The sequence below is a fragment of the Delphinapterus leucas genome, chromosome 6, assembly GCF_059928025.1.
Source record: "Delphinapterus leucas isolate spDelLeu-1000000601 "Yukka" chromosome 6, BTC_Dleu_Yukka2, whole genome shotgun sequence".
Lineage (NCBI taxonomy): Eukaryota > Metazoa > Chordata > Mammalia > Artiodactyla > Monodontidae > Delphinapterus > Delphinapterus leucas.
Genome location: NC_143134.1, coordinates 48,594,165 through 48,618,052, shown reverse-complemented (window position 1 = coordinate 48,618,052; position 23,888 = coordinate 48,594,165).

Sequence of the window (23,888 nt, the reverse complement as noted above, 5' to 3'; positions counted from 1 at the left end):
ATCTGTATAATTCTCATTGTAGAAAATGCAGAGCCATTATTCCTAGTGCTTCCTTCCAGATAAATGATGTACTTAATATTCTTGTCAGGCTCCAGTGCTAGATGGTCTTCAGTTTTAAAATGATGACAATCAAATGTGTGGAAGCACTTTAGGAAAAGATTAGGATTTCATGGGGATTCTAATAAAGATTCAGGCCCTATACAGGGCATATCTTAACATGCAGGGCTGTTTGTCCTTTAAATTCTGATCTGTTATCACTTGTCCCAAACCTATAATTTGTTCATAATTGAGAGGTTTCTTTAGTACTTGAGTAAGTCTGGAGGTGTGATACTCAGGTTCTGTTAATATGGATATAAAATGCAGAAATTCACCATTACCTTATGTTTCCCTGCACATTAGACACTTTTATATTTCTAACCATCAGCTGTTGTCTATATTTCTTCCATAGGTATATACTTCAGTATCACACAACTTGTACCCTGGTGGGTACCACGGTAAACTGAATAGCAAAGACCTGAGTTCTAGGTCTTCCTTTGTCACTAAGAGGCTCTGACCTCAGAGATTCTAACTTGTTCTTGGGCATAAGTCGACTGCTCTGTGTAATTTTAATGCGTTGATAAAAATAGATCTGCTACGTGGCTCCTGAGTATCTGTCTAAATCCATGAATGTAACAGTGAAATTTCTGGCCTTAAGATTTGGGTGACTGCAAATATAATGTATATAGACTGGTCAATTTATAATATCCCTTTACATGAAAATTCACCCATCGTGTGCTACTGCTATGCTTTAAAGCAGGGGTCCCCAACCCCCGGGCCATGAATGGCTACTGGTCCGTGGCCTGTTAGCAACCGGGCCGCACAGCAGGTGAGCGCCGGCAATCCAGCGAGTGAAGCTTCATCTGTATTTACACCCGTTCCCCATCACTTGCATTACCGCCTGAGCTCCGCCTCCTGTCAGATCAGTGGCGGCATTAGATTCTCATAGGAGCGTGAACTCTACCGTGAACTGCGCATGCGAGGGATTTAGGCGGCTCGCTCCTTATGAGAATCTAATGCCTGATGATCTGAGGTGGAGCTGAGGGGTGATGCTAGCGCTGGGGAGCGGCTGCAAATATAGATTATCATCAGCAGAGAGGTTTGACTGCACAGACACCATAATAAATCAATTGCTTGCAGATTCGTATCAAAACCCTATCAGTGGGGCTTCCCCGGTGGCGCAGTGGTTGAGAGTCCACCTGCCGATGCAGGGGACATGGGTTTGTGTCCCGGTCCGGGAAGATCCCACATGCTGCGGAGCGGCTGGGCCCGTGAGCCATGGCCGCTGAGCCTGCGGGTCCGGAGCCTGTGCTCCATAACGGGAGAGGCCATAGCAGTGAGAGGCCCGCGTACAGCAAAAAACAAAACAAAACAAAACAAAACAAAAACCCTATCAGTGAGTGGCAAGTGAAAACAAGCTCAGGGCTCCCACTGATTCTGCATTATGGTGAGTTGTGTAGTTATTTCATTATATATTACAGTGTAATAATAGTAGAAATAAAGTGCATAATAAATGTAATGTGCTTGAATCATCCTGAAACCAACCCCCCCGCCCTGTTCCGTGGAAAAATTGTCTTCTACGAAGCCGGTCCCTGGTGCCAAAAAGGTTGGGGAGCTCTGCTTTAAAGGGCATTATGATAAAAACACTGAATCAATCTTTAAGTATCTCTTAACGGTATTAGGTTAAGGTGGAAGGATGTCTCTGAAGCTTGGTGGAAACTACCTATCTCTGAATGGCTCAGTCTTCAAGGAAACGTTATCCCTAAATTGTACAGTGTACATTTGTATGGAACTCTCTGGGTAATGATTGGGAAAGTTTAGGGACAGTAAGACTATGATCAAAATCAGTATGCATGGGCTTTGAAAAAATACTTTGAGATTTTTCTAGTAAAAACACACAGATTGTCCACACAGAAACCTGCACATGGATGTTTATAGCAGTTTTATTCATAATTGCCCAAACTTGAAAGCAATCAAGATGTCCTTCAGTAGGTGAATGGATAAACAAACTGTGGTGCATCCAGACAATTGTATATTATTCGACGTTAAAAAGAAATGAGCTACCAAGCCATGAAAAGACATGGAGGACGCCTAGATGCATATTACTAAGTGTAAAAAAGCCAATCTGAAAAGGTTATGTGCTGTACGATTCCAACTATATGACATTCTGAAAAAGGCAAAACTATGGAGACAGAAAAATTATCAATGATTGTCAGGGGTTGCGCAGTGGGGAGGAATATATAGGAGGAGCATAGAGGATTTTCAGGACAGTGAAAATTCTCTGATATTATAATGATGGATACCTTCATATACATTTGTCCAAACCACAGGATATACAACATCAAGAGTGACCCACAATGTAAACTATGGACTCTGAGTGATTATGATTTATAAATGTCGGTTCATCAATTGTAACAAGTGTACCACTCTGGTGAGGGATGTTGATAATGAGGGAGGCTATGGATGTGTGGGGCAGGGAATACACAGAAAATATCTGTACCTTCCCCTCAATTCTGCTATGAACCTAAAACTGCTCTTAAAAAGTCTTAACACACAAATAATTACAATATATATTTCATTTTTTCCAATCCTATTCTATTTTCTCAAGTGTGTAGACACAAACAAACTGACAAGGTGCCCCTTAAATTATAACTGACCATGTTCTAGTGGAATGAAATATACAGAATGTATATGAAAACGCATCTTCTTTAAATTCTGTTGGAATGGTGGAATTTTCAGTGTTCTCTCTTAGTCAAACTTCCATTTGGTTAAGGTATAGGCATGACCAGCATGGAATAATTTACCACTGAGTAGGTGCATATTACAGAATATCCTGATAAAGACTCAATATCCTACTACAAACATCTTCATTTCTGATTGAACACATGATTTCCCAGAACTTTATGCCTGATTAGTAAAATAGCCTGTCAGCATTAAAAAAAACTATAAATGTAAGTCACATAGGTATGGCCACCTATATGAGAAAAGCTGATGCCTCCAGGATCCCTTGTTGGTATTTCAGGTGTATATAGTGTCAAAGCCCTCTGCATTCTGGAAGTGCCAGATATGGTATTAATAACTGTGTTGTACTGGAATTACAAAAGGTGAGTTCTATCAACCCCAGACTAATAACTTGGAGAAGTTTCTGACTCAGTTCTTTTCTATAAAATAGGGGCCACAGCTCCATATGTATTCAAACAGTTCCATATGGACCTCAAAGTGCTCCTCTAATAGAATGAATGCTGACTCCACCAGCTCCTTAACTGATTTCAAAAGCATATGAAACTCTTAGAGGAAAACATAGGCAGAACACTCTATGACATAAATCACAGCAAGATCCTTTTTGACCCACCTCCTAGAGAAATGGAAATAAAAACAAAAATAAACAAATGGGACCTAATGAAACTTAAAAGCTTCTGCACAGCAAAGGAAACCATAAACAAGACAAAATGACAACCCTCAGAATGGGAGAAAATATTTGCAAACGAAGCAACTGACAAAGGATTAATCTCCAAAATATACAAGCAGCTCATGCAGCTCAATATCAAAAAAACAAACAACCCAATCCAAAAATGGGCAGAAGACCTAAATAGACATTTCTCAAAAGAAGACATACAGATTGCCAACAAACACTTGAAAGGATGCTCAACATCATTAATCATTAGAGGAATGCAAATCTAAACTACAATGAGGTATCACCTCACACCAGTCAGGATGGCCATCATCAAAAAATCTACAAACAATAAATGCTGGAGAGGGCGTGGAGAAAAGGGAACCCTCCTGCACTGTTGGTGGGAATGTAAATTGATACGGCCACTATGGAGAACAGTATGGAGGTTCCTTAAAAAACGAAAAACAGAACTACCATACGACCCAGCAATCCCACTACTGGGCATATATCCTGAGAAAACCATAATTCAAAAAGTGTCATGTACCACAATGTTCATTGCAGCTCTATTTACAATAGCCAGGACATGGAAGCAACCTAAGTATCCATCGACAGATGAATGGATAAAGAAGATGTGGCACATATATACAATGGAACATTACTCAACCATAAAAAGAAACGAAATTGAGTTATTTGTAGTGAGGTGGATGGACCTAGAATCTGTCATACAGAGTGAAGTAAGTCAGAAAGAGAAAAACAAATACCGTATGCTAACGCATATATATGGAATCAAAAAAAAAAAAAGGTTCTGAAGAACCTAGGGGCAGGACAGGGATAAAGACGCAGATGTAGAGAATGGAGTTTAGGACATAGGGAGGGGGAAGGGTAAGCTGGGACGAAGTGAGAGCGTAGCATGGACATATATACACTACCAAATGTAAAATAGATAGCTAGTGGGAAGCAGCCACATAGCACAGGGAGATCAGTTTGGTGATTTGTGACCACCTAGAGGGGTGGGATAGGGAGGGTGGGAGGGAGAAGCAAGAGGGAGGAGATATGGGGATATATGTCTATGTATAGCTGATTCACTTTGTTATAAAGCAGAAACTAACACACCATTGTAAAGCAATTATACTCCAATAAACACGTTAAAAAAAAAAAACAAAAAACAAATGCACCTATGTTGACCCAGGGCAGCAAGAACTAGGATACCATGGCTACATCAGAAAACATACTTGTGTCATCTACTATACAAGTCTCATCAGAAGCCAAGTTGACAGAAAAGACCTTTAATAAATTTAAGAGAAGGGTATGCTTTCTTCATACTCCTTAAAATAGGTTAACTCTTATACACGCCACTGGATTTCTCAACCACATTTGGCTAGCCTCCTGTAAAATCATCCTTCCTTCTATCATTTCACTTTCAGGTTTTAGAGAAAGCCATTTTGAGATAGTCATAAAAAGATTTCTTCCATGTTTAGATATAAAACTGTGATATGAGTCTCTGACTTACTGTTTCCTCTATGAGGTCCCATGCAAGAAACTACTTTTAAAATTGAGAAAAAGGAAAACTTCATCTCACTCAGAGAATGGGTCTGCTTTCTTCTTGATAGGAATTTATGTTATTCAACATGCTTCCCTTTCTCCTTTACTTTCAGATTGTCAAAACTAAGCTCAAGCTTAGTAACTCTATAAACCTTCAGGAACAGCATTCAGTCTTGCTTGGCTACACTCATTTCTATTTAGAATTTTTTTGACCTGTTTGTACAGCATATACATTAAACCTAAATAGCATACACTTAAATAAAAGCTCTATAACCTAAATAGATTTTTAAATGGTAAGAGTAACTACTTGAGACAAGTATTTGCCCTAGCTAGACTTATAAATGACATAACTGAAACAAAAGGCATTTGGAAATAGTAAGAAAGTACATAAACTATGTTTATTTTATTATTACAATCTTACAGTTGGATAACATGATAGTTTTTGTATAACCGTAGTATTTGTAATTACTAATTTACTTATTTCCCCCACAAATTTATTAACCCTTTGAGGGTTAATAAATAGTATTATTAGTATTATAGTAATAGTATTAATAGTATTATATATCTTAGTAACATGTTTTTAGGCAGTGCTGGACACAGAGTAGGACCTCAGGAAATGCTAAATTAATAAAGGATAAGAGACTGACAAACACAGAAATATAACGATGCAATGGTCTTACTGACCTTATTATTTATAATAAGATAATGATACATTGTACAGATTTTAACATTACCAATTATCGGAATCATCATCATGACTGAAAAAACAGTCATAGTGAAAGCACCTCATTTTTCATCATATTTTGAATCATTCCAAGTTTTTTTTCTCAATGCAGTTTCAGCAATGCTTTAAACACTGTGCAGAACCAAAGGCTTTTAGAGCTAAACACATCAATTACACATAATCTTGTGATACGTTCCTGCCATGTATCCTTACTCATTCATCCTCAGCCCACAGAATGCCATCTGCTTATTTTGAGTGTACCTTGTAACAAAGAGAAAAAAGGGAGAAAGAAGCCTCAAACTGATTTCATTCTCGGGAGCTATGATACTTTCAAAGTATATTTTTGTTTCGCAAAAATCTTCTTATGTTTTCAGTGACATTATTGACTCTAAATGTTAAAGTTTCTATAAAGATATGACCTAATCATTCTGACGTTTTAGGTGGATGATCTTTGCATGTATTCCTTCCTGTGGATTCAGAAAGTGAAACAAAGAATTATCTGAGGAAAGTCCTAATTTTAAATATCTAGTAAAAACAATCCTGATTTGATTCTTTACTGGAGTTACACATTTGTGAAATCCTAGCATTGTAAGGGTAGGGCTTGGACTGTCCATTCCATGTGGCAGGCTGTCTGGGTTGAGGTGAAAGCTGTGTAATTTAATGGTGGACTGAGCAACCAAGGATGCATTTCATCCTCTCAGCAATGACAATCTGACTTAAAGCCACACACAGGAGAAAGGGAATTACAATCCCGCTTGATTCTGTTCATTTCAATAATATCATTCAAATGATATATTTATGATAAACATTTAAAGAAGGCTTATCAGTCTCTCAATATTTCCACCATCATTTTATTCTTTGAGTTTTACAACATCTGTATGGAGTGCAAATGCACCCAGAAGGTAAATTTTCTTAGGTAATGACAAAAGGTTAAAAAAAAGTTGGAACTAAAACTCTGGTCATCCAATGCGTGAAGTGCAATGGGCTTCAAACCCACCTTCTGTTTTGGCAACATTTTATGCATTTACATATCTGTATTATTGTATTTTATACATTAGTGACATAGATATAGAAGGCCTAGGGTGTAAACAAATCTTGCAACTAGAAGTATTTCTTTAATTAAAGCAGTTAACCATTTATAACATGAGGTAAAGATGCTGGTCCCTGGAACATCATATAAAATTTACTTAGAGAACACTAATTGCTGAAATATAATAACTTTTATATACTCCAAATTTCTTAATAGAGATTAAAGTATTTATGCCACTAAGGAGATGGATCGTATGCTATGAGGACTGATACAATCCTGGCACCTACTCAACTTTCTGCCCCTGCTAACTACTTCTCACACCAAGGTAATACCATTGCCTTCCAGACTATTCTAATAGGTCTCCCCAAAGTGTGCCTACATCCATTACTCTGTCCACTCTGTTCTTCACAGTGCCACCACAGCAATCTTTTAAAAATGCTCTTTATATGTACCACATCTTTATCCGTTCCTCTGTTGATGGACACTTAGGTCATATATACAATGGAATATTACTCAGACATAAAAAAGAATGAAATAATGCCACTTGCAGCGATATGGTTGGACCTAGAGATTACCAAACTAAGCGCAGTCAGTCAGATAGAGAAAGACAAATACCATATGATATCGCTTATACGTGGAATCTAAAAAAAGGGTACAAATGAACTTATTTACAAAGCAGACGTAGAGTCACAGATGTAGAAAACAAACTTACAGTTGCCAGGGGTAAGGAGGAGGAGGGATAAATTAGGAGACTGGGATTGACATATTCACACTACTATATATAAAATAGGTAACTAATTAGGGCCTACTGTATAGCACAGGGAACTCTACTCAGTACTCTGTAATGGCCTATATGGGAAAAGAATCTTAAAAAACAGTGGATATATGTATACGTATAACTGATTCACTTTGCCGTACAGCAGAAACTAACACAACATTGTAAATCAACTATACTCCGATAAAAATTAAAATAAAATAATCTTTACTAACTACTATAAAAAAATGGTCTTTATGTTACTTGCCCATTAATTTTATGGCTTCCAACTGAACCAAGGATTAAATCCAAAATTCCTAACATTGTTTAATAAGTCCCATATTAATCACTCCTTTCTCACTCCTGGAGGCTAATCTTCTCTGTGGCTCTTCCTACTCTACTATTTTGGTCTTCTTTCAGTTCCTAAGCCTATAAGCTCTTCTTCACCCCCAGAGTTCTCACAGCATTCTTTCTTCTGTTTGGGAAACATCCTCTACCCTCCACCTCACACATGTGTGTCCCTGCTTTCGCTCATTCATCACCTGCCTAAAAATTCCTCTTGACCCACAATTTCAATGATGTAAATAGATCCTTCTGTTATAATACCACATCTACTCTTGTTTATTTTGGCTTCCAGATTTTATTCATATTAAGGTTCACCACCACCTCCATGAAAAGAAAATTAGGAAAATGGAAAGTTAAGCCCCTTAAGTCATTTATTCACTGTACAGAACTATTCAGATGTTTTGGTAATGGGTCAACTAATCTGAAATATATTTTATTTACATGGTAAATCTACAAATTTCAGAATGATAAAATATATTTGCAAAGTCAGACAAGAATTTGCAAGATCATACCACAAAGGACAAAAACTAAAACGAAAATGAAACTATTACTTGAGTTGATTTTTAAAATAATACGGTATCATATATCATTTTGTTTCACTCATAAAATAGAATTAAAGTTGTAGATGATTCAAAGAACAATTACAGCAAGGGTTATATTATTTCACATAGTAACTTTGACAGATTGGCCAGGATAGCCATGAGGACTATGCTGGAAAAGATTCTGGGCAGCGTTCAGATTCATCAAGAAAGAGTGCTGCGTAGAAAAGCAGAGAAATAATGATTCACTTTACATTTGAAGAGGAAAGAATCAAAGAGGCGAACTGACTTCACCTCAGCACAGAAAAGGTAAAGCCCAGAATTCAGGACTACTGAATATTTTTCTAGGGTATCTGTCACTATGTTTCAGATATTTACTGATTTCTCAATGGTATGCAAAACAGTTGAAATACTTTTTTTTTTTTTTCCTTCTGGCTTCTACAGTATCTTATTCCCTGGTATTCTCCTACCTTACTGGTTATTCTTAAGTCTCCTTTGGGTGTGTTTACTCCTGTGCTCAACCTCTAATTCTTGGATTCCTCAAGAAATGTCTTTGTTCTTCATTTTCTCCTTAGTTGACGTCATCCCATGCCATAACTAAATATTTTAACTCTGAGAACCACAGCTTCCTATTTCCAGCTGACTACTCCATGTTCCCAGATGGATATCTTGTAAGTCTCAAATTTACTTTTAATATGGACAACAGAGAACTCTTGATTTAATGTCCAAACCTACATCCATACCAGTTTTCTTCATTTCTGTAAATGGGATGACAATCTACAATGATCTCAACCCAATAACCCAGCAGTTTTCCTTGGTCCTTCTCTTTCCCTTCTTCCCCACATTCAATCAGTCAACAAGCAGATTTGTAACCCTAGACTACTATTACTGTGGTAATTCTGAATATTTTTAGATCCTTCTTCCTACAATCAGTTGGCATATATTTAGAACTTCAAACAGTTATGTAAATACACCTTTATTAGAAAAGTAAAACTCGGGCAGGAACTAGAGAAAGAAGAGGGGCTACATGCCAAGTTAAAATACATATTTATTATTTTGTATGAGTGATTATCTGGTAGTACTTACTTTCAAATAAGGGCATTTAATAAAAGTTTTCATCTGAAATTCCATAAATGTTGCTTTTTTCCATTAATAAAGCATCTGAATTCAGAAAAATAAAATGTAAATATATTTCTTTAAAAACCTCCTTTTCATGATGTGCAATCATTTTCTATTGCTCTGGGTGTGTCATATTTAAGTTATGCTCCATTCACGTGAGAAGTTAAGTTTTCTAACTGTGTGGGAAGACGTCTGTGAAAATTCTTGTGCTTAATGGCCTGGTTATATACCTAATAACAACCCTTAGGTGCCACCAAATGCCCCAGCCACATGCACCAGGAGTAAATTAATACCTACATCTTTTTCTTACAAAATATCTTAAAAATTAGTCTAGCACACAAAATAAAATGGTAAATTCCATAGTGGACGGTTGTTTTTCTCAGAGAATGGTTTTTTAAGAGTTCAAACTTCAGGATCAAAGTAACTATGCTTTATTCTGTTGAGATAAAGGCAGGGGAGAAGAACAGGATGTTGTGAGCTGAGATCCCAACTATGTCAAACTTGGAGGGAAAAAAAATCCTAAATGACAGAGAAAGGAGGCAGCTAGGCAGCCTGCTCCTGGGGAGGAAGGATCTGCAGCAGCTGCGTGTCACTAACAACCTTGGCTCCTGTAGTAAGCAAACGCTCCTTCCAATTCCACCAGAACTAAAGTTTATAAACAGCATTTCCAATACCTCTAGGTATTAGACAATGCAGCAAAACAAACTTGTATCAAAGAGTCGTGGATAATTATGCTGAGGCAGGCTTTAGAATCTTGTAGCCAGCTATATTAAAACATAACTAGAGTGGACATCAACACTTACCAGATTATCTAAAGAGTACTCCAGATGTTGAAGTGTTTCTTCACATGCAGCAGTGAGCATTGCCATGTAAGAGGGAAATGGGATACAAGCCTCAATGAACCCACCCCCCCCTTCCTTCCTCCCTTCCTTCCTTGCTTCCTTCCCTCCACTACTTAACACATATTTAGCAAGCATGAGCATCTACCAAGTTGTCAGGCATAAGAGATAAATCATTGAACAAGACAGAAAAGGCTCCTCTCTCATGGTGATTCTGGAGACAGAGAATAAACAAATTAAACTTATAAATAAAATAATTATATTTTATGATCAATGCTACAAATACAAGAATCAGGATGAAGATATGAGATAATAATTGGAAGAGTCCATTTTAGATGAGATAATCAAGGAGGGCCTTCAAGCTCAGACATGAAAAATAAAAAAGGATCCAGTCATGCAAAAGATGAGTAGGAAAAAATTCCAGTCAAAAGGAACAAAAAGGCCTAGGAGCAGAAAACATTTTATTGTGCATAAGAATTTGAAAAGTCAGCATGATTGCAGCAAAGTCAGCATGGAAAGCCTGATACTGTATGAAGATGTAAAGAGAGGCAGGGGCCGAATTTAGAGGCAAGGGGGTATACAGACAATACCTACTGATAACAAATCTAGCACTATTATAGAGAGTATTTCAACCTAAAAGCAGTCGCCACAAGCCCACATGGCACGCAAGTAAGTGTACTTGACTAGGCCCAAAGCACACATGTAATAAGTCTGAAAGCTAGGACCACAGTCCATCTTCCATGCTGCTGTGTGTCTACTGATCATGACACACTGTTGTCTGGAAATTCTTTGTCACAAAAGCCCAACAAAAGCATGAGGCAAAGCATGAGCATGAATGAAGTCCCTTAGGGTCGATGGATACATTAGAAAGACAGTTGTATAAAGGGAAAAAGAAACCTGCCAGGTCAGGAATTTGTAGTTGTTTCTAAGTCAAACCACAAGTTTAGGAAAGTTTTTAAACATTCAGAGCAATAGTTGTATAACCTATAAACTAGAATGTTGGACTTACAATTGTTTTCAAATTTTTTGTTTGGTTTTGTGAGGCAGCAGAACGCTCCGTATTTATTTTAAATAAGTTAGATAAAAAACAGAAGAGATAAAAATAGATACGCACTAGGGCAGATAAAGGGCCAAGGACTCCGAGTATAAGTCTTGAACTTTCTATCATAAACCTTAAGGCATCTATGATCAAAGTCTGGGATGATCTCAAATAGTCTTTCAGCTTTAAGATTCTATGATTCTATTTTTGCATTCCCTGTAGGCCAAATGCAGATTTCAGAGGATCAAAACAAACAAACAGTATAAAAGGAAAACTATATTGGGAGACTAGGAAAGCATTACAACAGGAAAGAAGCATGTTTGCTAAAAACACTCAGGAGTTCTTGGTATTGAACTTGGTCTACATCATATACTAGAACTGAGCAACAGGTATAAAATCAGGAAACTAGAGTGAAATAATGGGGCAGAGATCTCAAGTCAACACTAGAGAGTTCTGTCAGAATTTCAGACAAACAGAAGGGAAGCTAAAATACAGTCAAAGTTAGTACCAGCAGATAATGCTTTAAGCAAACCATGAGGAGAATACAAAAGTCAGAGTTCAGGCAAAACTGTTTGCCATTGCAGCCCAGGAAGTGGGTCATCATAAGAAGAGCTGATACCAACTCATGAACCTGCTGCTGTTGAGTCACAGGAAATCATCCGGTAGTTTTGGGGTCGTGGATGAAGCCAAGTTGGATCAGTAGATAACTCTCATTAGTAAGGTGCCATTCCTACGTGTCAACTCTCAACCACACTTGGACACTGTGTGCAGTGGATCTACTCAGCTTGTATTTTCTCCTCTCTCCTTTGATGTCTACCTTATCTGCTGTGGAAATCTATCTTCTAACCATGAGACTATAACAAAGAAAACACCCTAAACCAGCTGGACAACATCACAGTTACTTCCTATGGCATATACTCAATGGTCAAGCCATGTTGTGACAGAAGAAAACATGTGACTGGGCTTCTGCAGAAAGACCCAATCCGGAGTTCACTAATTATTAATATTTGATTTTAGTCTAGTCACTTAAATCGCAGTCTGTTTGCTCATGTGAGATGATTGGAATAAAAATATTTGTAACCAAAATGTGTTACAAAAATGAAAGACTCTTACTACCCTTTTTAATGCATTAAAGGAGAACATTAAATGAGAAATCTTCAGAAGTTCTGAGTCCTCTTGGTTTGGGAGACTAAAAATATCCTCATGTGTAAATAGCACAGAAACGGAGCCAGAGAGGGACACTGGGCACATTTTCCCTCCACTTTTAACTCCCCCTACCTCCACCTCAAGCTCTATATGCACAACACTTCACTCAGATACAGAAGACAAAGCAAATGAATTATGGATTTGGGCCCTGCCTTCAGGAAATGACCACCTTCTGGAAATGTTCATGGCATATCTGTTATTTCATGAGGATATGAGATCCTTAAAAAGAAATTTCTCCTACTTGAGATACAGCAGGACTGAGATTTTCTACATAATGTAGTATCTTATAGTCTAGTTCTCAAAGGGGGAAATTCTTGGTGTGGATATACAGGACCTGTACACATATACATAGATGTGGCTTCAGCAAGGCAGCCATTATAGAAAAAAGAAAAACATTTTAAAAATGAGCTCTTAATAAGGAAAATTTATTATCTTGTCTTTAGAAGGTATTCCCATTTTTTGTGAAAGAATGTATTTTTATTTTTAATCAATAAATCTCCCAGTCCTCTAGGGTTTTTTGTTTTTTAACTTCCAGGTTTCTTAAAAGAGTTTGCTCTCACTGTCTCTACCTTCTTTGTCCTCTATTCATTTCTCAATCTACTGTATTTTGCTTTCGGCCCCTAGTACTTCGCAAACAATGTTCCTAAAGAGTTAGTGTCTACACTGAATAAACCTCTGACTTAATCAAGGACAACCTTTTTTTTTCTTCTTCTTTTTTAATACACACAGAGGAAACATAAAGCATGCCATTATGTCTGGTATATTGGCCTCAATGTTTTCCTGGTATTGACCTATCCCTGTCTTTAAATCCCAGTTGTCATGACAGTAATTGTCTATGTGCATACACATGCATATTGCTAATATAAGAATTACTACCCTATCATGCTTAATCAACAAGCTAAAAATCCTTAGATGAGCAGAGTTTACACCAATGAGTAGCAGGATTTTGTCTCTCAAGTGTTTTGAATTAACCAGAAAATTTCCAGAACTCTCTAACGCTAAATGCACTTATAACTACTAAAGTATTCTGGGTCAGGGAGAAGGTGGGGTTGGATACTGCAACTTTTGTCTTCTAAGCCAGGTACCAAGAATCTCAAGCATTCATAATTAATTCTGGCAGGAGAAAGAAATGCAGAACTATTCAAGGAGGCAACAGATGGAAGTTCGTTCCACTTCTGTAAACTAGAACAGTTAGATGATCACATTTAAAAGTCAGGCCTTGTTGTAGTAGGATTTTTTAAATTCCTTGGATTTGGTGAATATATGAACCATAACTAAGTTCAGAAGAACCAGATGGATACAGAAATATTCCCTCACTCCACATGACTGAAAAAGAATGTTTTTTTAGTATTCCTACTCAAATACATTCACTTGCTGATATTTCACTAGGAAAACCACATGCATTCCCTCTTGAACTCCCAGCTATGTTTATTTGCTTTCATATAATATGATTTCTTAAAATAATCTACAGGCTATTATGAAAAATCCTCAATTTTCTCCTTAATCTTACTTTGCCTTTATTCAAACAAATGTAAGAAGGAAGGGTCATGACAGCATAAGGTTGGCCTTTGAAGGAATATGCGATTAACTGATCAAGAAAGACATTATAAATGTGTTATGGCAGAGACAATAGGGTTGAAGAGGAGAAGACAGATTTTTAAAAATATTTATGAGGCAGATAGATATTCCAGTTTCATGGACAATTGTTCTAAGGATAGAAAGTGAGAGAGGAATCAAGAATAAAGTCAGAATTTTGGTCTGGGAAATTATGTGAAAAATCATGCTATTCAGTGAAAAGGGGAATTAAGGAGAATGTGAAGATGTGTTAGGGGAATGAGCTCATTTGGAGCATGTTAAATTTTAGGTGTTTTCAGGTTGTACATACTGAGAAGTTCAAAGGAGTGTGACTGAGTAGGTCTGGAGCAAACGAAAGAAATGTGGGGTGAAGACTCCCTCTGTCTCTCTCCCCCTCCCTCTTCTCTTTCACACACACACACACACTCAGGGAGAATAGATAGAGTGAGGTGGTAAGGGGGCCTAGACAACATTCCTGAACAACGCTGATATTTAAACAATAACTTGATTAGAAAGTAAGTTCCCTTAAAAACCATTCAAAGAAGCTGGAGGGAAGGCAGGATCAAATGATGAAATCAAAAACTGAAGAGGAACTTTGAAAAGGCCCTAATTGTCAATAGCTTCAAATTCTGTAGAGAGGCCAAATCAACTGAACCAGCAACTGCAGTTCCTAGAGCAACTTCAGTTTCTGGAGGGAGGAGAAACTAAATAACAATTAATTGAGGAATAAGTGAAGGCCCATCACACAGTAAGAAATTCAGTTATAAAAGGAAGGTGAACCATGGGGACATCCCTGTTAGGGACAAATAACTTAAAAGTAATTGTGTATGTATATTTTTTATTTTTAAGATAGAATCGATTTGGACAGCTTTATATACTCAAGGAAAAGTTTTGGCTAACAGAGAGAAATTTATTATATAGGAAAAATGAAAGAGAATGAACATAGTTTAAAATTAAGGCAGAGGAAATGGGGTTTAGAGCAGAGATAGGGAGGCTGCCATAGTAATAGAACAGCATTGTCTTCCTAATTCATCTGGCTTCCAAATGAGGATGTCCATTAACTGAAAAACGTGACTTGTCTCTTCCAATCCACATACATGTTTTCATTGGCTAAACCTAATAATCAAATCTAGAATAAGATGTAGGAGACAGAAGTCATTCTCAGAAAGATCTCATACCAGATTCCTTCTTGACTTTAAGTAACAACTACCACCATCACCAGCACCAATACAACAACAATCTAAACCTGGGCTATAGTGTCAAAAGCACTTTCACATACCTTATCTCATCTGGCCTTCTCATTAATATTTGCAGCGTTCTTCTGCAAGACTTGCTGAGAAGGGTTCAATAGCATATTAATTACATTATCAGAATGTATCTTACATGGAGTTGCCTCTAAAAGAAACCAGAGTAAACTGAATCCCCACTTTGGTCTTGCCGATTGTTTCTCAATAGAAAATATGAAATGCAAAAACTGCTTTTCCCTGAGCCATTTTGCCACGGGCAGCAGTTTGAATCAGAGAGAAAATACTTGGGCAAATTCATTTATCACCACTCACCTTTTCCAACTCAGTAAAGCAGTCGTTATTATTATTTTTTTTTTGTCAACCTCACTTTCTTTTCAAATCAGAAATTAAACTATTCTTTGCAATTTAGGCAAACTGTAGGTGGGAGACCCAGGTTACAATTGGACAGAAAGTCCCATTTAGTATAACATTAAATAATAATCCTCATTCATAGTGGCTAATTTTACATCTGAACAACTATAATATCTATCATTAGAAGGGGTCTATGCCTTCACTAATTTTATTCTAAAAAAAAATCCTCTCAGACTATTTTTGCCAAGTATCATACGAGTTGCCTGGCAACTGCTAAGAACAAATGCAAAGAAAGAGAGGTGATTTAATAAAGAACTCAGACACAATCAAGACCTTGTAAAAATGAATTAGATACCTGCTTTACTCAGAAAAAATAAATATCCCTTGAGCTGATTTTAAATACAAAAATTAATAACTTATTGTGAATGAGCTATAATATAATTAATAAAAGAGAGTAAGACATGGAAAATGATGAAAAGTAACCAAAGAAGCATTTAAGAAAATTTTTTTTTCTATCCTGCAATGAGGTTTCATTGGGCCATTAGATCCCAGGCCTTATGAACATATTGCACGGCAACATTCTTTAGAAATTTGTCTGTGAATGTGAGAAAGCAGGAAAGAAAATCATACCTTATCTACAATGTGGATTTTACAGGTTTGGGAATTTAACAGATTGACAAGTTTTGCAAAAGCATTAAAGAACACTAAACATTAAAGAAATGGAAAGTTACCACCAGTAAAATGTGTTTAAAAAAGAAGAAAACCTCACTATAGAGCCCAATAATTTCTGAGTCAGGCAAGGATTCAATTTAAGGTTAAAAAAAAAAAAGAAGTGAGGTCAGGTATACTCATTCTTTTGTATTAACAAAGAATGCTTTGGTTGCAAGTAATAGAAAGATATCTTAAATAATTTAGGAAGAAATAAAAAGTGATTGGTTGGATACTGGGCTATTACATGTGATCTTGGCAGGCACAGAGATTTAGCTTGCAGGGACAATCACACAGACATCTGAAGGCCCCCAGAGCTTTCTCTTTGCATACTTCATCTACGCTTCTTGCTACTTAGCACTTTCTTCTCCAACTTTCTCCATATGGTATAAATATGACCACTAGCTGAGCCCAGGGCTCACTTCAAAGTTTCAATACTAGAAAGCAATGGTTACTCTTGTTTTCTTATACTTGACTTGAAACATCTCAAGGAAAGACTTGGATTGCTCAGTCTAGGATCACACATCCATTATAGAATCATTAACTGTGGTCAAGGAGTTGGACCCTAGTATTCGTTGCCCCCATTGGAACATAAAAACTGAAAAGGAGGAGGAACATTTTCCCAAAGGAGGAGAATATATTAGGAAGAAGATGGGAAGGCTTCAGGCCAGACATAATGAGTAAGGGACTGAATATGTTCAGACTTTGGATTTCTATTTCTTGGTTTGCCATTTAATGTAACATTCTCAAAAGTTGACTCGCAAACACTATATTTAGATGCCCAGCTCTATTTCTCTTTTAATATGTTTCACTCTTCTATTCATCCTTTTCTTATAAGGATTGGAAAAATAGTAGGATGGAGAAAGAGGGTTATGTGCCCATAGCTCAAGGTGAGCTGCAAGACCCTTGAGACCACAGAAGAAGGACTGTCTAGGTGGTAATCCTCATACTTTTAAAACTTGATGATTGAACTCAGACTCTCTCCAGCTTGGGAGTGAGCCCTGGTGTGTGTGAATCACATTTTCTCATTCTGCCAATCATACATGTAGTTTATTAGTAGGGTCTGAGTCAATGCTCAGAGTGTTAGGTGGCTGATCTGGAAGCAGAAGTGACATGCTGTGCACCAGACGTTTCTAAAGCACAGATCCTGGAGGGTAGTAGACGGCTAAGTTAAATGCTTTCTTTAGAGCAAAGGGAATTTAATTCACGTACCATATTAATTTTCCCTTCTAGAGGCATCAACTCATTCAGTTTACAGGAAGTTAACTGCTGCCCCTGGGAATCTGTACCTGTCAGTCATCAGGCTCAAGCCTTAAGGAGGAGAACTTCCTAATTTGCACTTTGAGTGGCAATGCAGAGAGGATGCAGCTTCTGCATTATTCACAGAGTGGGAACTACTAACAAACTAAAGACTGTTAAAGCTGTAAAACACTCTTGTCAATTTCAAAGTGCTTTTGTTTGTTTTCCTCAAAATGAGCCATATTCAATCTTTGTGGTTGTTGTTGATTTTATAGCACAGGGAACTCTACTAAATATTCTGTGATGACCTATATGAGAAGAGAATATGAAAAAGAATGAATACATATTCAGTCTTGAAGCAGTCAAATGAGAAAACTAAAACAGCTATTGTCTAAACAAATACATAAATGTTCATTTTTTGCTACCTGCTGAAGGTTTTCAGATGAGAGTTCTTCATTTTGACTTATCTCTACAGCATGGACACACTCATCGTCCTTTGAAGAGCCCCAAATCCCTCAGCATAGCCAAATTTAAGGTCCTCAGCAATCTGTCCTCAGCCTGACCCATCAGTGCTTCCCTCCTGTAACCAGGGTGTGACCACAGCAGACTCTTCACCATCCTGAGGAGAGGCCCTGCACTTCCCGAGCTCTTCACCCTTACCCCTGCTGATCCTCTCTTGGGATATCCTTTCATCCAATTCTCTGGAGTCTTGAAGGTCAGCTTAACTCCCACTACTTATGTCAAGTCTTCCCTAATGCTTGTCTACCCCTCTACTTCCTTCCCTCCCAAACTGGCAGCTATGTCTCTTCTTTTATGCATCTACAACATTTATAAAAAGTGTTTCACCATATAACATTCAACATGGCACATTTGTATATTCTACCACTGTTGCATGTTCCAAATTCGAAATTGTTATATTTATTTCTGTGAATTTCCTCTCTCCTAATTGCCAGAAGTTTCCTTGAGATCATGTCTGCTTATTCTGTATCCTAGAGGGTCTACCAGAGTACAGTGGGCAAACACTTATTATATTGTAATGTTGTATGTTCTTCACTATTTTGCAAGCTCCTTGGGAGAAGGACACTTTATTCAACATTGTATTTCTATTACTGAGCCACAGGCCTGTGACAAAATAGGTCATGAGAAAGCATTTTCTAGGTGAGAGAATCAATATGAGCATGGAATTGCTTAATTAGATCACTGGGCTACTAAATTATCAAATATACCAGATCCTAAAAGCCATTTTTCCCTAGACCAAGACCTATGGGTACTGTGAGCAGGTTAATAACTTAATAGTCCTTCAAAGTCATATTCTTTAAATACCTGTTCAAGATTTATTCAGTGGGCACAGAGTCTGTATCTGTGAGAATTTTTGTTTTGTTTTGTTTCTTTTGAAGTTACTATCATCTTCTATAGGACTGGGTACTAATTGGCCATTATGTGAGGATTCATATGTGGAGGCCTAAATAAACTGGTGTCAAATTTGGGGGTTCAGATGTTAAATCTACTTATAGATCAATATTCTGGATATCTCTTAATCTAGCTCTGATTATGAGGTTCATCCATTGCCTCAACTATGATATCTAAATGACTAAATCCACTTATTCAATGAATATTAAAGATTTTGTACAACATATTGCTTCTTATAGTCCTTAAATCCTTTACGCCTCATCTTTCTCTTGCACAGAAAGGAGATACTGACCCCCACCTTGTCAGGATATTGACAAGATAAAATGAAAAATGTGTGCATAATACTTAGCTTAGTACCTGACATGTAATATGTGCTCAATAAAAGACAACAGGTTAACAGGATTTTTTTTTTCCACTAGAGTCTACCAGCACTGTCCAACAGTCCTCTCTGTGATCATGGGAATGTTCTATTGCTATCTTGTTCTTTACAGCAGATACGAGCCACATGTGGCCACTGAGCAATTAAAATGTGACTCATGTGACTGAGAAATTCCATTTTATTTAAATTAATTTTCATTTAAATAGCCACATGTGGCTAGTGGCTACCATACTGAAGAGCACAGGAAGTGTAAACTGCCATTGAGAATGGTGTTATGTCTTTTTCATCGTATCACCAACAACAATCAGAAAATTTCCTACATATTGTAAGGGTTTTGAAATGTTTGAGGAATGAATGGAGTGAGTAAACTTTAAATGAAGTGGGAAAAGTAAGATGGAGCAAACAAAATAAAGACATGATTTCTGGCATTTGAGTGGTGGAGAAAAGAAAAACTAAGAAAATAGAGTTGACACATATTATGGCAGCCATAGGTTGCTATGGGCCAGTCAAGGTCCAACCAGAATGAAAACCCTCAAGTCAAAGACAAACTCATACTATACTCCAACTGGAATTAAAGTCAACTAGCAATTTCTCCCTTCAATGTGATCACTGCCCCAGTATGAAGATCAAAACAAATATCACAGAGGAGAAATTTAGGAAAGATGGAGGTGAGAAGAGTAGGCAGGAGAAAGAGGAATCCATTGCCCTGGTGCTGACCTTAAAGTCAAGAGCCCAATTCCATAGCTTCTTTGGAAGTGTTTGAAGTCCCATCACAGCAGCCTCCAGGACTGCAGAAACCCATATATCCGATGTATTGCCTTTCTGCTCTTGGTAAGCTCCCCTCTTATCAAATAGCAGAAGGACATACATATAGGATTTGCTTCTCTACATCTACCCCTACTCTTCAAAATCCCTCACCCTCTGAATCAAATGGTCATCTCCTGCATTCAATAAATTAATTCTAGTTTCCTTCTGGGGTTATTCATATATGGGATCAGGTTGACACTGATTTATCCCTATCATTCTAGCTAGGGATATAAAGTTAAGGCGAGACTAAATCTCATGAAACATTCAGAAAGAGTCAAACCAGCAAGTAATACAGAACCAAAATGCATATTGCCTGGGCATTCTGGGATATTGGCATAAGATGATCCTAGCTTATGGAGCAACATGTGCTACAGAATAAATGGGAAAAAACGGTCTAAGTGCAAGACCATGGAAGGCCATGTGTGCCATACTCAGCAAGGCAGTTAGGGACCCTTTAGAGAACTTTCAACAGGGAAGAAAAGAGATGAAAATGACATTAGAAACCTCAGGCCATCTGAATACAACATTCTAAATTTCCATCATAGATGGTGAAGAAGATGCAATCAACAGAACGTCTTAAAAAGCAACATGTCATCCAGTCCTAGCCGATGACTTCTATAATGCACCAGTCAAGGTCAGAAGGATGGGAAACAGATTTCAGTTCCACCTGGAATGATGCAGTCCATTTATATAGATCCGCAGCACTGATGATTTAAAAATTGAGGGTGAACCACTTTAAAAATGATTTGCAATAAAAACTGGCAAATATAACTGGCAAATATAAACAGGAGAATATAATTGATCTCTCATTCCAGATTCAGTTGAAAATAGCAGTCCTGGGGCCATTGTTAAGGCACACAGTGGGCAGAGAAAGTTGGAATTCCACCCAGTTTTTATTCCCTGAGAAACAGTGGGGGTCTTGGCTAATAGAGCTGTGAATATTCAGTGAAGGCCAATAATCAGTTTGCCACAAAAATAGCAGCCATCACAGCTCCGACAGCTTACGGGCTTGCCAGGAAGGGCACCCTGTACCCACTCACATGTTTGGTAAGAGATGGAGGAAACACCATCCTCATAAGCGAGCCTTCAAGGCTTGCTTTTTGATGGTTCTGTCACAGGAAAGATTAACCATCCACAGCCTCCTTCACTGCTGTTTTCACAGCTAGTATTTTAATATGCCCAGAGTCGCTAAGGAAGCTGTTAGTATCTAACTTAAATAGGAGCAGGCAATGATTTACATACGCTGTTGGGAAAAATACATAAATCCCCATAACAGCATGTTGGTTACATAGAGATAGCCCTGCTATTCAGAGTGAGCATCACACGGGGTGCACTGACTAGGGGCACATTTTGGAGAGGCCACCAACCATATTCAGTTCTTGTTAGGCTCAGACAAAATGCTATTACTCTTACGCAAGTCTGCTGAAACTGTGCTTCTTTGTTTCCTGGGACTTTCTGCCTGTGAGGAATAGGGAATAAGGGAATGCACAAAGGGCGAGCTGAAAGATTATAAAAACAAACAAGCAGGGGGAATTGTAAGAACATTCTTCCTGATGGGATGCCCACCCCACCAAGGGCACTTCCCAAGTGACGGAGAAGGTTCATAGGGATTCACCCACACAGATCAGGGTAGTTTGAAAAACAAAACAACAACAAAACAAAAAAGCAGTTGAAAACCTGAGTCTTGGAGCTGCATGCCTCCAGCTATAGCTGCTCTGGGCCCACCTCAGTGTTGCCATCAAAGCAGACCATTGTGAAAGAGGGTCTGGGAAAGCCTAATGTGTATGCCTGGAGTTTGGGAACAATAAGCCTGGTGCTGGCTTCTCAACCATTACTGGAGTGGCTATGCTTGCTCTGACAGCCCATACAACAGAGGAAAGAGAGACATGGGCTAAGACGACGGATAAAGAGAGAGAGTGGTGTAAGGTACTGGCAAAGGATGGGAGGGCATTTCCACTGTGTTCCATGACCCCCTTAGTGGTTCTTCTGGTTCTACATGAAGAAGCAAACAGGGTAGAGGGAAGAGCAACAGTTTGGGGCTCTCCAGGTGATCAATGGACAGTCAAGGTAACAGCCATTAGAGGGCTGGGCAGACTGTCATAGGGCTGGGGCAATGCTGCCCCTCTCTCAGGGGCTCCACACTGATGGGGAACCAGCATGAAGCTGCACCCTGTCTCCTCCACAATCGAGCCCACCGTCAGCTGGGACCACAGCATCAGACAAAGCCAGCCTGCCAGGAGCAAGGCCAGAGATGCTTTCAAATGACTCACAGGTGCCAGACCCTTCTTCTTCTTATCACCCAAGGTCCTATGCCCCCCAACCTCATTGAAGCCAGACCCAGAAAAGAGGGAGGGAGAAGAACCTCACAGCCAAACCACACTCAACCAAGCTCAGCACCCCAACGCTCTACTCTGTGGTGATGAGTGGGAGGCAGAGTCAAAGCGCAGACAGGACAGACCCTCTCACCGCTCCACGTCACCCAAGATAAAAATCTGACCTGCACTGCGGGGAGGAGGAGATGTTAAATTGGGCACAAAAAGGAAGTTTTAGCTGTAATGAAACTGTAATGATTTGAAGTAACCAGAAATACAAGAAATGGGAAAAAAAGGTCAGCAATGACATTGAGTACAGAAAAGAACAGGTAAAAACAGAGTATGGGTCAAAGTAATAATTGAATAAATAATAAACTTTTATATATTAATACCCCCACAGCTTGCAGACTACTCAATAAACCCATTACTGGGGTAGTATATTTAATTAACAGTTACATATTTAGCTCTCACAACAATTATGAGATGAAAATTGTATTATATTCACTTGATAGAAAAGTAAGTTGAGGCTAAAAGAGGTAAGCTTCCCAGAGTTCATTTTTCAAGCTGGGATTTGAAACCGGGTCCATTCAGCTCCAAAAAAACATGCTTTTTTTTCTCTCAATCATCTCACTTTCTGAGGTTTTCTTGGTGATGGGATAGCTGATCTTCAAGTTCAGAAAAGAACTTCTGGGTGTGTGCTAAATGTTGGCAGTAGAATAAATTATATATAAAAGGATATATTGCAGCAGCAACATTATAAACAATAATAGTGGACCAATAAGTGGAGAAGTAGGAGTAAGGTGCTGGGAGATCTGGCAGCATGCAGGAGGTCAACATCTCAAAAGGTGGGCAAAGTAATGTGACGGTGACTAAACGGGCAAAGAATATAGAGTGCGACAGACTGCATTTTCCAAAGATTAACACAGTATCTCCAGATATCTAGTTCTTCTAAAACTCTTGTTACTCTCCGTCAAGAAGTAGAGACTAAGTCCCATCTCCTGAACCTGTGTGGGCCCCTGTGACTGCTTTGACCAACAGATTATGGCTCAAGTGGCTCTCAGACTGGATCCAAAGAGCGTCATGTACTCTTGGCACATTTGACTTTGGAAGCCTCCCACCACGCTGTAAGTAAGCCAAAGCAGCCCTGGAGAGAACCATGTAGAGAGAAACTAAAGACCTCAGACCATCTTCCTGAACTAGTTGCCGAAGACAGCAGCAGGGTGCCTGCCATGTGAATGATCCATCTTGAAAGTGAATCCTCAGTGTGCAAGATGAAGCTTCATTCTGTAGGGCAGA